Genomic DNA, 16,374 nt, shown 5'->3' on the forward strand with positions numbered 1-16,374 from the left:
AGACACACAGTGTTAACCGGTAGTTGCCATGTCTGTAGCCATGGGCCACCAGCTGTGTCTGTAGCCATGGGCCGCCAGCTGTGTCTGACTCACAGACTCTTCGAAGTGGCTGCTACTCTAGTATGGAGCTGTCAAGGTCAGCAGGGACAGACACACACACACACACACACACACACACACGCACACACACACACAGCCACACACTCGCTCTCAGAAATCTGTACACATAAACACACACTCACATACACACACAGTACCGGAATGATTAATCTGTCAATCAATGGTCCCGTTTCCTGCGGTGAGCCCTCCTCTTTTCCCTGCAAGGTCCCTGTGAACGGAAATGAGAGCTTGCAAGATTGCTATGTAATGTATGTGTGTGTGTTTTGCCAGTGTGTGTGTATGTCAGTTTTTCATCATTGTGTATGTGTGTGTGTGTGTGTGTGTGTGTGTGTGCAATCAGAGCCCCTTCACAGCCTTCTGCACACTGCACCACTAGTAGCACAGCTGAAACGGAGCCCATTACATTAGGCCCCTCCATCTCCCTACTCTACATGGCCGCCACACACTGCGCTGGCTTTTCATGGCACATCCATTTGACTCCATGCTGGTGTGATGATGGCCGCTGGGAGCGGGCTGCTGGCTGTGGAAGCCCAACCGTTAGGTACAGATGTAGTAAAAAAAAACACGTGGAACCCGGTGGAGATACTGTGGCGCACTCGGCCGTGTTGCAGAGCCGGTTAGACTGGTTAGTATACTGACTTTGAAATGCATGTCAAGTTCAAGGGTCAATCCACCCTAAAACACTTTGAGACTGGACAAAACGGCAACGACTGATGTAGGCTACTCTGTGTGCCTGGGTCCATTCTGCTGTTTGGTGCTGTAGTCTTCTTATTGCTGAGGTAAGAGGCCAAACAGTTGGCGTGACATCACACGTTTAATAGGAGAAAATATTTCAGCATGAATGATAAACATCAGGTTCTGGCGTCAGTCAGAATTGAAAGGCTGCTTTCCAGACTGACTGTTTTGCACCGATCACACCCTTCATAGAGGAGGCAGAGAGACCTGTTTCTCCACTGTCTATCAGCAGCCTCAATAGCCCATGATGCAATGCAACCACAAGACATGTTGTGTTTTGAGTAAGGGGTGCAACTTTTGCACGACTGGAAAATCTCACTCTCTTGCTGTGAATAACTCTCATCACTATTTGTATTACTCTCTCCAACTACATGTACTGGAGAATCAATGGCTTGCAACACGTTCAGGCGAGTTGACTGGGGCTTGTCAAAGAAAATTACCAAAATCGTTCATCATCACATTTACATCCCAATCACATACTGTAGGCTATACGTCTTCAATTTTGTTCATAGCTGTATAATGGTAATTGGCCAGTGAAATGAGCAAAACTCACTGTCTTGATGTTTACTATAGGTATAATGTCTAATTATTAGTTGACATAACATAATTTATTTTAGAGAAGATGCTTAGTTTGAAAATGTAATTTTAAAAACTATTACGCTTCACAAATTTTCCACTTATTTCCTGCCATTAACTTAGCATAATAATATCCCAAATCATTAGCATTATGCTTGTGATATTCAGATCTAATGAAGAATGCACAAGAATATACATTCAATTAACTCGTGCCTTTTAGAATATAGTTTTCAATTTCATGAATTGGTGTTCCTTGCAAATGGATATTAGGCCTTGATAATGTACATCGCATTTAATTTGAACGTGGACATTTCACACTATTAAAGTCTCTCTCTTCATGTATTGGTTTCATTCATTTAAATGTTAATTTAACATTTAAACATTAATTCAGTGTTTACAACTGACAGCTGTCAGTTGTAAACTTTCGATGTTGCTGACAATAAACTAATGCTACTACAACTACCCCTACTGTAGTATTCACAAGGCAAGTGTCGAAGTCTTTCAGCATCAACCACCTGATACATCCCAGACTGTCTAATGTGGTTTGCTGGAGGCCGTTCTGTTTAATTTGAAACAGAATCTGATTTCAGATCTGTTTCATTTGACTGTGTCTCTAAAGGTGCTGTAAGAACACAGTGTTCAGCTACCGTTTGCAGCTAATCACCTCTCCTCTCTCTTCCTCATGCTCGCCCGTTTACTCTTCCGCTCTCCCTCGTTCTCCCTTTCACTTCATCTTCTCGACCGCCCACCGTCTCGCCCATGCTAATTACGTGCGACCGGTCTAGTTGAGGAGGGGGAAAGTTGGAGAATCAGCCCGAGCCCGGGGACAAAGCCATTAGCGCTTTATTGGGGGCGCTAAAAGAGTTAGCCCCGTTCTGCGAGATCCAATCCGCGTCAATCACATTGGGAAAATTGGATTCCTGAATAAAGAAATCCCATGAGGGAGGTTAGCCTGTCCGTCTGGATCAGCAGAAGACTCCTCTTCTTCTTCTTCATCTTCTAACTCCACTTCTTCTCCTGTCTCCCCTCTCTACTGAGGCCAGGTTCTGTTCTCACTTTAGTCAACCAATAGGGCCATAACAAGTATTGATTAAGCTATTAGCCGGCATTACCCAGGCACTGGCAGAGACTGTGTTTAGAATCAGCACCTCAGGACTCTCTGTCACACCGTGTCACACACACACACACACACACACACACACGCACGCACTCCCTGTCACAGTTTGGGGAAGCTTGATTGGGAGTGCTGCCAGGTTAGTTAGTTAGTGAAGCGACTAAACTAGCCTCCGCCATCCTGTCTCTGTCTGCCCGTCCTCCATCTCTCTGCACACCCTGTGACTTAACTGCAATCAGGTGAGGATACAGTCTAGAGTATGTTCCAATGAGATGGCTGTGAGTACAACACACACACACACACACACACATGGAATCAGATAAGAGAGGCTTGATTACGAAGGACAAGGTCATTGTGAGGAGTGACACAGGTCAAAGCCGTGACATCAGAGTCGAGGAGCACACGCGCGTACGCATGCACACGTGTGCGCGCGCACACACACACACACACAGATTCATGGTTTAGAAAGGCGTATAGAAAGGAGATGTGGTCATGGTGTTATGGAATGAAGACCAGCCCAGTCACCAGAATAAAATGTTGGCATGTTAGCTTTGTGCAGACCACGAACATGTTGAATCAACGTTTGTCGAACAAAAATATGTTGCATTTCAACATTTCAACAAGTCCTCCAACCACAGAAGGGTTTCCAATGTACATTAGAAAATGGTGGTTAATTTGAAAACGTTGTTGCATTTCAGACATTCATTTGAAAATGTTGCGCAAATAAAACGACTTTGGGTTCATAAAACGACTTGGTTAAGGTTAGGCAACTGAAATGAAAAAATGTTTAATGTGACTTACGGTTGAAATGTAGAATGGAAATGCTGGGAATCGAACTGCGGCAAAGTTGGCAAAGTTGACCCCCTCCGCCACCCCCAACCACAACACCCTTACTTCACACGGTGCTATTTTAATAGCAAACTGTCTTTATTTATAACAGTGGGTCTGCAAGTTTTTTGGCTTCAGTACCCCCCTTTCCCTGATTTCCAGTGTTGGGCAAGTTACTTTCAAAATGTAATATCTTACATATTACTAGTTACTCTCATTTGAAAGTAATAAGTTACTTTACAATATTACTGTCTGTGTAGAGTAACTCATTACTAATTTATTACACTACTTTTGCATTAGTTTCATCAAATTAACAGCAGTAGCAGAATGACATCGCCGCCCCGGAACATCCCGAAAAATTATTTCAACCGTCTTGAAGTCAATGTAAAAATGTCCAAAATTCTAAATGTTAACTTTTTTCATTGTTATTGTCATCTATAGTGGTTATTTGCAGAAAAACACACAATTTGATAGGAAATGATTGTATCTTTATTTATGTGCTTTGATTACAAATGAACTCAATTTGTAACTTGTGTTAGTTGACAAAGTAACTGGTATAATATTACTGAAATCCTATTGGTAATAAGTTATATTACTGGGTTACTGCTAAAAGTAATATATTACATGTGATATGTTACTTTTGTAATGAGTTACCCCCAACACTGCTGATTTCTGAATACAAGTACCCCCTTTATCCGACTAAAACATTTTGCTTAGAAAACAGCAAGATAAAACTATAGCATAATGATCAATGCATAATAAATTAATGATAGCCCACCTTTTGAAGAATATAACAAATTACAATTATATTACAAATAAGAAATGGAGTGAAAAAAGTTGCAATTAGTGCCTCCTGAGCAGATTTATTTGAACATTTCATTTATTTTCCTGATGTATTCTTACATTTTTACATTTTCCTTTGTCTCAAGTACCTCCATGTACTATACAGTAGAATGCAGTACCTCCAACTATACAGTAGAATGCAGTACCTCCATGTACTATACAGTAGAATGCAGTACCTCCATGTACTATACAGTAGAATGCAGTACCTCCATGTACTATACAGTAGAATGCAGTACCTCCATGTACTATACAGTAGTGTACCTCAGTTTGGGAACCACTGATTTACAGGACTGCTAGAGGTGTAACGTTACACCTCTCTAATCTAGGCATGTTTATATGATCATGTTGATGTGTGTGTGCGTGCGTGCGTGTGCGTGTGTGTGTGTGTGTGTGTGTGCATGTGTGTGTGTGTGTGTGTGTGCGTGCATGTGTGTGTGTGTGTGTGTGTGTGTGTGTGATGGACAGAGCCTTCTAGAGACAGACAGTACATGTGTGACTTGCCGTGACACTTGACTATGTTACACTTCACTTGAGGAGAGAGAGACAGACAGAGAGAGTGGCAGAGAGACAGACAGACAGACACACACAGAGGCGGACACGCATTCAAATGAGCTGCCACCTCTCCTAAATATGCCACCGTTTTTTTGAATATCCTTCCCGACACGTGGCCTGATTGAGTGACTTCCAATACATTGTCAGGACAAATTACCTCTGCGTAATAAGATCCTGGTGGAAGCTGGACGGACGCTCGCAGAGGGGAGGAGAGGAAACGACAAGTATTAATTTGGGATTTTTTACAAACTGACACTCTAGTCTCTGTCCCCAGGCCCCGGGGCTGAGTTACTTCTCAGCCATCCTCGCACGCACGCACGCACACACACACACACACACACACACACACACACACACACACACACACACACACACACACACACACACACACACACACACACACCTCTCTCCCCACATCCCTCCATCACTCCCTCCTCCCCCTTCCTGATCATGGAAGAAATTCTGTCTTGTCGCAATTACCTAAGTCTTTTATCAGTCATTTTCAAAGGAGGGAAATTAGACCAATTGTGTCAGGACGGTCATATGGGCAGAAATTGCACACTTATTGGGTGCACTTACGCCTGTGACTCCGCTCCCTGCACTGATGGGCTCTATTGTTAGGGGGGACGGTGCCTTCTTCCAGGCCGCTGATTGGGACTGAGAGCAGATGCGACCCCCCCCTTCCCCTCTATGTACCCCCCCCCCCCCCCACACACACACACACACATAAAAATCCACCTTAACAGTCTCCCCCCCCTCCCATCCTTTGTATCCACTCTGCTAGCCCCGCCCCTCGCTCGCCTAATTGAATATAAATGACAGTGGTGCTTTTGTTTACGCAGACTAGCGTCAAAGTTAAGATCAACCCGGCGTCTTTTCGGGACGGATAATTCATCTGACCCCGCCGCCCCTGTCCTCCCCTCACCCCCTCACCCCCTCCTCCCCCCTCTCCCCTCACCATTCTCTGCCATTAGCGACTGTGATGATTTTAGTTTTACAGTATTTTTGGAAATACACTATTGATTCGCTTCCTAGTAGGTCATAGATGAATAATGTACAACGGATTTTATTGGTGATGTTCTATTTCCTACAATGAGCAGTGCTGTAATTGAAATAAAGGAAGAGGAAACATTTTTCATCCCCTGAATTTTAAAGTAAGAACATCGCTTTATTTTTCAAAGAATGAATATTGAACTTTTTTTCATATGTCTCATCACGAAGCAGTGTATATTTAAACGGTGTTTGATTCAGATAATGAAATGTGAATCGAGCTGATCAGTAATTGCGATGACCTTTTCCGGCGAATCCATTTATGAAGTCATTCTTATTTGGTGAAGCGATCCCTTACGCAGAAACCTCCAGCCACAATCCAAACCAGTGGTGAAACACGCACAAAGCGAACACCGCATCCGTTCAATTTGTCCAAACCGTAAATGCTAAGCATACTCCTCCCAACCCTACATGACGCCCCCCGTGCACGGCCCCGCCCCGCCCCGCCAGGCAGCCGATAGGCCACTCAGCTAACGAGTGAAGCCTCCGTCTAATAGTAACACGGCCTGCTCGCGGGGATCTTTCCCTAAATGCTAACTAGATTCAGGCAGTGAATCCTAGCAGTAAATGCTAAGTCTATGGCTTAATCGTCGACTCTAGCCCCTTCGCACCGCAGGGAGCTGCCAGTGCCTCTCTATTCCCACTCCACTGGCCACACATCTCCACTCAATCTGTCTTAGCATATTGATTTCCCAGCTGTCTCATTGGTTCCTAACATAATTATGGCCGGCCGGGCTAGGGGGGCTCAGGCGCAGGGCTAATACATTTACACCAGGCCCCATCAGCGCGGGCTTATATTCATGTCATTGGGAGAGGCAGGAGATTGGATGCCCCTAAGAGGCAGATCTACCGAGAGAATTTGGGGGGCTTTGCTCTTAATGAAAAAGGGAATTAGCCGCCTCGACCCCCGCCACTCTCTGAGATCAATAGCAAAACGTCTGTGAAAACACGCGGCGCAAAACAAAATGACACGTCTGCTAATGAGGACGTATAATTATATGCTCGTGCTATTATCACAGCGTTTACCTTGATATTATACAGTCATGTTAACCGTCTGAGCCAAGCTTGCCAGTGTGCACACAAGGGTTGGAAATCTTTAACCAAGCTGACAGCAAATACAAATCAGTGTTGTTTTTTTCCTGACCATATACACATACAGTAAATACTGTTTTCATCCCTACTGTACCTTATACATTCTTTACGTATGAAGGCATTTACCCTGTCGTCATACAGACTGTATGATGGTATCGTTCTCTCTGCTCTGTCTCTCTCCAGTGCAGATCTGTGTATCTTCGTATCTCCTGTAACCTCCTATATTTTATTTTATTTTTTCCGTTCCACGCAGAGGCTGTGGCAGGAGAAAGGCGGTGTGGTGGGGGAGCGTTAAGGAAGAGGAGAGAAAAGAAGGTCACAGTCTATCTATTTCGCGGTGCCTAATTGTTGTCAGAAGCTGACCTAAAACGCCGAGACGGTATTTTTCAAAGTCAAGGATGAGGTAGAGGAGGGGTGGGCAATTCATCACGCTATCTCCCTTCCTCCTCCGCCCACCGTCCGGGACCAGCGAAGGTCTGCTAGTTATTTAATTCCATGGATCAGGCCCTTAATGCTGAACCCCAGCCCCATAAATTAGACGTGCACTCGATTAGGATGTCTGGCTTAAGGAGCGGTCCTAGCTATGATCCTGGCATGTAAGGTCATCCAGGCTCTGCTTGGAGATCTTTCCATTAATGATCATTGGAGAAAAGCAGGAGGTAGATTGAGTTGGAGTCTATCAGCAAACTTACAGGTCGCTCTAATAAACAAAAAATGAACATAGTGAGCACAAAAACACAGCGCGACACAAACATGCTCCCTTACTGATGTTGTACCTGAGCATAAGAAGCACAGGTTTAAAGTGCACGACACACATGACGCAATCATTGTCATTGTGCCATGAACAAAAGTAGTGTGTTTACTATTTAGAATTCTACAAATGAATGATCATCAGAATTGCATGCGTGTTGGCACCTGTCCATAACGCTTGACATGCAAGCTGTTCTTGTAATGAAAGGTACATGAATAACACTTCAGAGCGCTGGTGATGCCTCTACCTTCACACGGCGTATACAGTACAGTATATGTACAGGAAGCCTGTACCTTCACACGGCGTACAGTACAGTATATGTACAGGAAGCCTGTACCTTCACACGGCGTACAGTACAGTATATGTACAGGAAGCCTGTACCTTCACACGGCGTACAGTACAGTATATGTACAGGAAGCCTGTACCTTCACATGACATACAGTACAGTATATGTACAGGAAGCCTGTACCTTCACACAGCATATAGTACAGTATATGTACAGGAAGCCTGTACCTTCACATGACATACAGTACAGTATATGTACAGGAAGCCTGTACCTTCACATGGCGTACAGTACAGTATATGTACAGGAAGCCTGTACCTTCACACAGCATATAGTACAGTATATGTACAGGAAGCCTGTACCTTCACATGGCGTACAGTACAGTATATGTACAGGAAGCCTGTACCTTCACACAGCATACAGTACAGTATATGTACAGGAAGCCTGTACCTTCACATGGCGTACAGTACAGTATATGTACAGGAAGCCTGTACCTTCACACAGCATATAGTACAGTATATGTACAGGAAGCGTGTACCTTCACATGGCGTACAGTACAGTATATGTACAGGAAGCCTGTACCTTCACACAGCATATAGTACAGTATATGTACAGGAAGCCTGTACCTTCACATGACATACAGTACAGTATATGTACAGGAAGCCTGTACCTTCACACAGCATATAGTACAGTATATGTACAGGAAGCCTGTACCTTCACATGACATACAGTACAGTATATGTACAGGAAGCCTGTACCTTCACACAGCATATAGTACAGTATATGTACAGGAAGCCTGTACCTTCACATGGCGTACAGTACAGTATATGTACAGGAAGCCTGTACCTTCACACGGCGTATACAGTACAGTATATGTACAGGAAGCCTGTACCTTCACATGACATACAGTACAGTATATGTACAGGAAGCCTGTACCTTCACATGACATACAGTACAGTATATGTACAGGAAGCCTGTACCTTCACACGGCGTACAGTACAGTATATGTACAGGAAGCCTGTACCTTCACATGACATACAGTACAGTATATGTACAGGAAGCCTGTACCTTCACACGGCGTACAGTACAGTATATGTACAGGAAGCCTGTACCTTCACACGGCGTATACAGTACAGTATATGTACAGGAAGCCTGTACCTTCACATGACATACAGTACAGTATATGTACAGGAAGCCTGTACCTTCACACAGCATATAGTACAGTATATGTACAGGAAGCCTGTACCTTCACATGACATACAGTACAGTATATGTACAGGAAGCCTGTACCTTCACACAGCGTATAGTACAGCACAGTATATGTACAGGAAGCCTGTACCTTCACACAGCATATAGTACAGTATATGTACAGGAAGCCTGTACCTTCACATGACATACAGTACAGTATATGTACAGGAAGCCTGTACCTTCACATTACATACAGTACAGTATATGTACAGGAAGCCTGTACCTTCACATGGCGTACAGTACAGTATATGTACAGGAAGCCTGTACCTTCACACGGCGTACAGTACAGTATATGTACAGGAAGCCTGTACCTTCACATGGCGTACAGTACAGTATATGTACAGGAAGCCTGTACCTTCACATGGCGTACAGTACAGTATATGTACAGGAAGCCTGTACCTTCACATGACATACAGTACAGTATATGTACAGGAAGCCTGTACCTTCACATGACATACAGTACAGTATATGTACAGGAAGCCTGTACCTTCACACAGCATATAGTACAGTATATGTACAGGAAGCCTGTACCTTCACATGACATACAGTACAGTATATGTACAGGAAGCCTGTACCTTCACACAGCATATAGTACAGTATATGTACAGGAAGCCTGTACCTTCACACGGCGTACAGTACAGTATATGTACAGGAAGCCTGTACCTTCACATGACATACAGTACAGTATATGTAGAGGAAGCCTGTACCTTCACACAGCGTACAGTACAGTATATGTACAGGAAGCCTGTACCTTCACATGACATACAGTACAGTATATGTACAGGAAGCCTGTACCTTCACACAGCGTACAGTACAGTATATGTACAGGAAGCCTGTACCTTCACATGACATACAGTACAGTATATGTACAGGAAGCCTGTACCTTCACACGGCGTACAGTACAGTATATGTACAGGAAGCCTGTACCTTCACACAGCGTACAGTACAGTATATGTACAGGAAGCCTGTACCTTCACACGGCGTACAGTACAGTATATGTACAGGAAGCCTGTACCTTCACACGGCGTATACAGTACAGTATATGTACAGGAAGCCTGTACCTTCACACGGCGTACAGTACAGTATATGTACAGGAAGCCTGTACCTTCACATGGCATACAGTACAGTATATGTACAGGAAGCCTGTACCTTCACATGGCATACAGTACAGTATATGTACAGGAAGCCTGTACCTTCACATGACATACAGTACAGTATATGTACAGGAAGCCTGTACCTTCACATGGCGTATACAGTACAGTATATGTACAGGAAGCCTGTACCTTCACATGGCGTATACAGTACAGTATATGTACAGGAAGCCTGTACCTTCACATGGCATACAGTACCGTATATGTACAGGAAGCCTGTACCTTCACACGGCGTATACAGTACAGTATATGTACAGGAAGCCTGTACCTTCACATGGCATACAGTACAGTATATGTACAGGAAGCCTGTACCTTCACATGACATACAGTACAGTATATGTACAGGAAGCCTGTACCTTCACACAGCGTACAGTACAGTATATGTACAGGAAGCCTGTACCTTCACACGGCGTACAGTACAGTATATGTACAGGAAGCCTGTAACTTCACACAGGGTACCGTACAGTATATGTACAGGAAGCCTGTACCTTCACATGACATACAGTACAGTATATGTACAGGAAGCCTGTACCTTCACATGACATACAATACAGTATATGTACAGGAAGCCTGTACCTTCACACAGCGTACAGTACAGTATATGTACAGGAAGCCTGTACCTTCACATGACATACAGTACAGTATATGTACAGGAAGCCTGTACCTTCACACAGGGTACAGTACAGTATATGTACAGGAAGCCTGTACCTTCACATGGCGTACAGTACAGTATATGTACAGGAAGCCTGTAACTTCACACAGCGTACAGTACAGTATATGTACAGGAAGCCTGTACCTTCACATGGCGTACAGTACAGTATATGTACAGGAAGCCTGTAACTTCACACAGGGTACAGTACAGTATATGTACAGGAAGCCTGTACCTTCACATGGCATACAGTACAGTATATGTACAGGAAGCCTGTACCTTCACATGACATACAGAACAGTATATGTACAGGAAGCCTGTACCTTCACACAGCGTATACAGTACAGTATATGTACAGGAAGCCTGTACCTTCACACAGCGTACAGTACAGTATATGTACAGGAAGCCTGTACCTTCACATGACATACAGTACAGTATATGTACAGGAAGCCTGTACCTTCACACAGGGTACAGTACAGTATATGTACAGGAAGCCTGTACCTTCACATGACATACAGTACAGTATATGTACAGGAAGCCTGTAACTTCACACAGCGTACAGTACAGTATATGTACAGGAAGCCTGTACCTTCACATGGCGTACAGTACAGTATATGTACAGGAAGCCTGTACCTTCACATGGCGTACAGTACAGTATATGTACAGGAAGCCTGTAACTTCACACAGGGTACAGTACAGTATATGTACAGGAAGCCTGTACCTTCACATGGCATACAGTACAGTATATGTACAGGAAGCCTGTACCTTCACATGGCGTATACAGTACAGTATATGTACAGGAAGCCTGTAACTTCACACAGGGTACAGTACAGTATATGTACAGGAAGCCTGTACCTTCACATGGCATACAGTACAGTATATGTACAGGAAGCCTGTACCTTCACACGGCATATACAGTACAGTATATGTACAGGAAGCCTGTACCTTCACATGACATACAGTACAGTATATGTACAGGAAGCCTGTACCTTCACACGGCGTATACAGTACAGTATATGTACCGGAAGCCTGTACCTTCACATGACATACAGTACAGTATATGTACAGGAAGCCTGTACCTTCACACAGCGTACAGTACAGTATATGTACAGGAAGCCTGTACCTTCACATGACATACAGTACAGTATATGTACAGGAAGCCTGTACCTTCACATGGCATACAGTACAGTATATGTACAGGAAGCCTGTACCTTCACATGGCATACAGTACAGTATATGTACAGGAAGCCTGTACCTTCACACACCATATAGTACAGTATATGTACAGGAAGCCTGTACCTTCACACAGGGTACAGTACAGTATATGTACAGGTAGCCTGTACCTTCACATGACATACAGTACAGTATATGTACAGGAAGCCTGTACCTTCACATGGCATACAGTACAGTATATGTACAGGAAGCCTGTACCTTCACACACCATATAGTACAGTATATGTACAGGAAGCCTGTACCTTCACACAGGGTACAGTACAGTATATGTACAGGAAGCCTGTACCTTCACATGGCATACAGTACAGTATATGTACAGGAAGCCTGTACCTTCACATGACATACAGAACAGTATATGTACAGGAAGCCTGTACCTTCACACAGCGTATACAGTACAGTATATGTACAGGAAGCCTGTACCTTCACACAGCGTACAGTACAGTATATGTACAGGAAGCCTGTACCTTCACATGACATACAGTACAGTATATGTACAGGAAGCCTGTACCTTCACACAGGGTACAGTACAGTATATGTACAGGAAGCCTGTACCTTCACATGACATACAGTACAGTATATGTACAGGAAGCCTGTAACTTCACACAGCGTACAGTACAGTATATGTACAGGAAGCCTGTACCTTCACATGGCGTACAGTACAGTATATGTACAGGAAGCCTGTACCTTCACATGGCGTACAGTACAGTATATGTACAGGAAGCCTGTAACTTCACACAGGGTACAGTACAGTATATGTACAGGAAGCCTGTACCTTCACATGGCATACAGTACAGTATATGTACAGGAAGCCTGTACCTTCACATGGCGTATACAGTACAGTATATGTACAGGAAGCCTGTAACTTCACACAGGGTACAGTACAGTATATGTACAGGAAGCCTGTACCTTCACATGGCATACAGTACAGTATATGTACAGGAAGCCTGTACCTTCACACGGCATATACAGTACAGTATATGTACAGGAAGCCTGTACCTTCACATGACATACAGTACAGTATATGTACAGGAAGCCTGTACCTTCACACGGCGTATACAGTACAGTATATGTACCGGAAGCCTGTACCTTCACATGACATACAGTACAGTATATGTACAGGAAGCCTGTACCTTCACACAGCGTACAGTACAGTATATGTACAGGAAGCCTGTACCTTCACATGACATACAGTACAGTATATGTACAGGAAGCCTGTACCTTCACATGGCATACAGTACAGTATATGTACAGGAAGCCTGTACCTTCACATGGCATACAGTACAGTATATGTACAGGAAGCCTGTACCTTCACACACCATATAGTACAGTATATGTACAGGAAGCCTGTACCTTCACACAGGGTACAGTACAGTATATGTACAGGTAGCCTGTACCTTCACATGACATACAGTACAGTATATGTACAGGAAGCCTGTACCTTCACATGGCGTATACAGTACAGTATATGTACAGGAAGCCTGTACCTTCACACACCATATAGTACAGTATATGTACAGGAAGCCTGTACCTTCACACACCATATAGTACAGTATATGTACAGGAAGCCTGTACCTTCACACAGGGTACAGTACTGTCGAATTTCAAAATAAAACCTGTTACTGTATGTCGAGAGAGAAACAGTCACACCACATGGGGGGGGTGCAATTTAGCCTGCTTTCTATAATAATGCATCCCCAATTACTTGAATGCTTCCATTATTTTGGCAGCTACTTGGGTTCAATTTATCTTAGTGAGTTGGTTTGAAATCTTTGTATCAATGAACTCAATTCAGTAATGTTCAGGTTATGGTAGCCTAATTAATCTCATTGTTACATTGTAGCTAGTCTCACGTAGTCAGACCCACCGTCGACATCATCAAGCTCATCTATGGCTGGCACTGCAAGACTACATTATAGCCTATAATTCAATCAAAATGTTGTTTTTGTAGACACCAATAATGGCTATATATATATATATATATATATATATATATATATATATATATATATCACCTATATATCTCAAAAAGTGGCAGGGAAGGGGGGCGTAAATTACAGTCTACCCACTTCTCCAGCGATCACTACATCACTGCTCCTACTGTATACTGTAGAAACTGTGTATGACGGAATGAGCAATGCAGTCAGTGGCCTTGTGAACTCTTTGTTGTTGTTTTTTAGTTGACATTGCGCCTTCTAATTCTGTTTTATTTCTGACGATGACAGTAAGGCGATTTATTTATTTATTTATTTATTTATCAATCTCTTTTTCTGCGTGTGTCTCGGTGGCATTTTGGACAGTCCCGAGCATTTGCTGACAGTCATTTGGGCTCCTGGCAGCGGAGACATTGACTGTCAACGGGACGTCTCCTTTCTTTTATTCATTTCTTCTTTCCTGAGAGACGCTGCTGAATGCAAGTCAGCCTTTTCTCCCCGGGGGTGGGGGGGTGGGGGGGGCTGGGGAGGAGGGGGGGCTGATGTGTGTGTGTGTGTGTGTGTGTGTGTGTGTGTGGGGGGGGCAGACGAGAGGGGGGGAGGAAGAGGAAGAGAGTGCGGGGGGGGTGATAAGAGATGGCGGGAGAGTGTGGTGTGGTGGACTGTCTCATTCTCTCCCTGTCTCTCTGCTGTGGGTCTAGCTGTAAAGGTGTGTGTGTACGTGTGCGTGTGCGAGCGTGTGTACGTGTGAGAGTGAGCGTGTGTAGCCGTGCGTGTGTGTGTCCGTGTGTTGAGGGTTATTCAGGAGGACACTCTTCTGACCATCAGATCAGCCTCCATTCTGACATTCCTGCACTTCCATAGCCTGTAAACACAACCACCACCGACTCAATGAATGCGTGTGTGTTTGTGCGTGCGCGCCTCCAAGCACACAGTAGAGCAAAATATACTCACTCTAGTGTAGTATTGTGTGTGTGTGTGTGTGTGTGTGTGTGTGTGTGTGTGTGTATTTCTCTGTGTACGTGCGTGCAAATATGTGTAGCCAAGCATGAAACAAAATTCTAAGTGCTTCTATTTTGCCTGTGTGTTTGTTATGTGACCTGTGTAGAGTGAGTGTGTATCCTCATGTGTGTGGGCATAATTGGGAAGTTGCGTGTCACGGGAAAAAGCAGCAGTATTTTTGATTTGATAATATGTTTCCCGAGCGAGCCGGCCGGTCAGCGAGCGTAATGGCTTGTTTTTGCTTGATGAAAGCACCTCCAAAGCAGAGGTCCAGTGTCTGTTTGGATAAAGGCAATGTGCGTGCCAGTGAGTGAACCCTGCCATTGACGCTGGGATAAAAACGCATGATCAATAAAATAAACAGCACATCACCTCTATTAGTGACACAACAGCGGGTTCAAGGTGTGTAGTGTGCCAAAGGAAACAGAGGGGGGGCTGCTGGTCGCGCCGCGCAGCTTTGAGACGGGCAGAATTGCCGTGAATTGAAACGCTGTGATTATTGTATATACTGTACGTGGAGTAAGAGGGAGCTGGGGGACTGCTGAAACATTCACCGGCAAATAACAAGGTTGCGGGTGCTGTCGCTGCCAGTAATAATGACCACAATCACATTTGTATTGATGACTTACCTTCAAAATTAGACTAAGATTGGATTTGATATAGGAAACAACATGCCATGTTGACAAGTCGCATAAACGGGCTGATTTGACAAAGTTGTCTACGTCTGCCAAAAAAAGCAGGGGGAAAAAGCCTTACTATAGAGAAAACAACTTGGACTTAATGCAGACACTAAAAGCCCTGATAGTGGAGTTCCTCACTCAGCCAAATTGATTTCTGTTTGCTCTCCTTCTGTTTACAAGGTGTGCGGATTAATTTTGCAACTTGCCCCCCCCCCCCACACGGCTAAAACTCCTCTCCCCTAAATCAAGCGGGCGTTTTCTGAAAGCTAGCGGAGATGAAATAATGACAGCGATTAGATTACTATTCTTAAGAATGCATTAGTCAAAAAACGACACCCAGGAAATCACACTGTGCTTTCTGCCCTAATGCAATAAGGTGCCAATTATAACACTCATGTGGAATAAGTGGGGCTGAGGGGAACACAAATCATGGTTAGGTGCGTTTTCTTAATGCTATGTGCACACTGAGAGCCATTAACAACACAACTAATAAGTTTAGAGTGCAGCCACACGCTCCATTTTCTCTCCGATTTTTT

The sequence above is a fragment of the Poromitra crassiceps genome, assembly GCF_964638095.1.
Source record: "Poromitra crassiceps genome assembly, chromosome: 2".
In the NCBI taxonomy this organism is placed as follows: Eukaryota; Metazoa; Chordata; class Actinopteri; order Beryciformes; family Melamphaidae; genus Poromitra; species Poromitra crassiceps.